Source organism: Temnothorax curvispinosus, unplaced genomic scaffold (genome assembly GCF_003070985.1).
Source record: "Temnothorax curvispinosus isolate PA1 unplaced genomic scaffold, ASM307098v1 QBEX01002916.1, whole genome shotgun sequence".
NCBI lineage: Eukaryota > Metazoa > Arthropoda > Insecta > Hymenoptera > Formicidae > Temnothorax > Temnothorax curvispinosus.
This window is the reverse complement of record NW_020212696.1, coordinates 6,053-8,973: the sequence shown is the minus strand read 5'-3', so window position 1 is coordinate 8,973 and position 2,921 is coordinate 6,053.

The window sequence follows — 2,921 nt, the reverse complement described above, 5'->3', positions numbered from 1 at the left end:
AGAGAGAGAGAGAGAGAGAGAGAGAGAGAGAGAGAGAGAGAGAGAGACAGACAGACAAAGAAAAAAAGATATGTATCTTAAATTCTTTCCATCTCTCCATCTCTTTCATACATACATACAGACGACGGTACTTATATATATAGATAAAATTATATAAATTTTATTTATATTTATATATCTATATACCGTCGTCTGTATGTATGAGATGTATGTATGAGAAACTGGCAGCAAAAGATTACTAATTTTATAGGGATGGCTACTATGGGGTTGAAAATTGGGGGTTTCATGAGGCTCTATTGGTGCTCCTAATTAATGGGTGAGTTTGGGGGAATAGATTTTGAGCCCGCGCGAAGCGCGGGCGAAAAATCTAGTCTATATATATAAGTCATCTATATATATAAGTACCGTCTTCTGTCTATATGTACGCGAACTGCTCATTCGTTAGTGGACCAAATTTTTACCAAAAGTATATGAAATAGGGGTAGAATTTTCCGGGAATAAAAATGTCGTGGTTAATTTTTTATTACCGATCTTTTTGGAAACCGGTTCCAAAATTTTTTCAAAATTTTCAAAATTTTACGAGAATTAATTGACCAAATCTCAAAGAATTGTATATGAAGTAAGGGTAGAATATATATATTATGTCCCAGAGAGTGCCATAAAGTGTACAATTTTTCGTTACCGATCTTTTTGGAAACTGGTTACGAAATTTTTCCAATTTTTCGGGAATTAATTGACCAAATCGCAAAGAATTGTATATGAAATAGGGGTAGAATATATTTCCCGGGAATTGCCATAAAGTGTAATTTTTCGTTACCGATCTTTTTGGAAACCGCGAGTTTAATTTTTCATTAATGTACTGATTTTCTTGAAACGTTTCCGATTTTTGTTTAAAAAAATATACGTTATTTAAAAAAAATGTACATTAGAAGACGGTCAGGATGATCTATTGCTAAGACCAGCACTAAATTATGAAATGGAGGACAGACGGACAGACATACAGACGTCAGGTACTTATATATATAGATAGAGGTAGAAAGAACTAAAGAATGTAATAGAATTAGAAAAATTGCTAATAGTAAAGTGGTTTACGATTTCTGTTAAAAAAAAATATACGTGATTGCTTCAATTTTCGCAAACTTTGAGATATCAAGCTGAATTTTTTTATGGATAATTTTTTTAATGGATAATTTTTTGTTACCGATTTTTAGAAACCGGTTTGAAAATTATTAAAATTTTGTGAAATAATAAGTATTAATTGACCGATTTTTTTTAAACCAGTGCCAAAATTTTTTAAATTTTTGGAGGATAGGTAAGTTTAATTTTTTTATTAATGGATAATTTTTTATTAATGGATCGATTTTCTTGAAACCAGTGCCAAAATTTCTCTAATTTTTTGTTGATGATTTTGATGAAATTGGTACCAAAAGATTACTAATTTTATGGAAATGGCTACTATAGAATTGAAAATTGGGTTTTATGGGGTTCTATTGGGGTGCTCCTAATTAATTAGTAAGTTTGAGGAGAGGGGAACAGATTTTAAGCCCGCGCGAAGCGCGGACGAAAAATCTAATGTTAAAATAAATCTTTATATTTATAAAACATTATAAGACATTTATAAAATCTAACGGTGGCAATAAAATAATTAATTATATATTAATTACAGTAAATGTTATACAATGTGAATTTATAAATTTATAAAATACCTTTATGGGAAAATTTTTTTCCTCATTGTTCTTTTGGTTCTCATTGTTCTTATCACTATTTTCGCAATTTTCAGAGTTATCATCGTTGTCATCTAAATGAGCCTCGTTTGCCGGTGTGTCTGTTAATGTTAAATATATCTCTATAATTATCGTTATTCTCGAAATCAAAGTGTTCAGAGTAGAGGAGACTGGGGCTAACTCGACACTATTTTTTTAAAGGCAATTTTTAAAATTTAATTAAAATTTTTAGGCAAATTCAATGGTATATATTTAAAGAGTTTCTTCAGGTACAAAATTGATTCAGAAAGTTTTGCTGTACGTCGCTTTGTTTTGCCGCTAAGAAAAAAAGTGACGCGAAGACAAATTTTCGAATTAAAAAATGCCGGGGTAAACTCGACACCCTGCCGGGGCAAACTCAACAATTTGTCTGATCGACACAATTTGATCTAGAACTTATTTTTTGCTGTCTGAAAATGAAAATACATTGTTTATTGTGTGCTTAAAAAGTACAAAAATTCGGAATAAAGTAGCTAGAACAATTATTTAAAATAATGAGATAAAAAATTGTTGAACTTTCAATTATCTTCATCTAAACTCATGTCTGAAAAACAATTAATGCAGGTAAACTCGCGATCGGACGTGCGCATACATTTGTCATGAGCCATACGGCTGCATGACAAGCATCGTTTGTTACTGGGAGCCGACGAAACGGCGTGGTGTTGACTTTGACCCGGACGTCGTTTTTCACTTTTGTCACTTTAAAAACATGAAAATTTTGAAAATGTCCAAAAACGATTATCGGATTCATATAGAGATAGAGCATAAAATTTCTCATGAAAATCACTTACATATAGGTTTGCAAGAGTAAAGCTCGATGAAAGAGTAGAAATTTTCGAGAGATCAGAAAAATTACTTTTCACCATCTAAAACGCTTATGTTGCGCTAAAAATTACATCATAACTTAGAATGTCATCAAATCCCGTTGATAATACCAGCACATAAAGACGCATTTACAGTAGGAAAAACAAGTTTCTGCGATAGATTTAAATTAGCAAAAAGTCTAGTGTCAAGTTTGCCCCAATGTCGAGTTAGCCCCGGTCTCCCCTACTCAAAATAATCAGAATTATTAGAAAATTCAGAATGGTGAAGAAGTTCAGAATGATAAAAAAGTTAAGAATAATGAGAAAGTTCAGATTCTTTTTGATTATGAAGAAA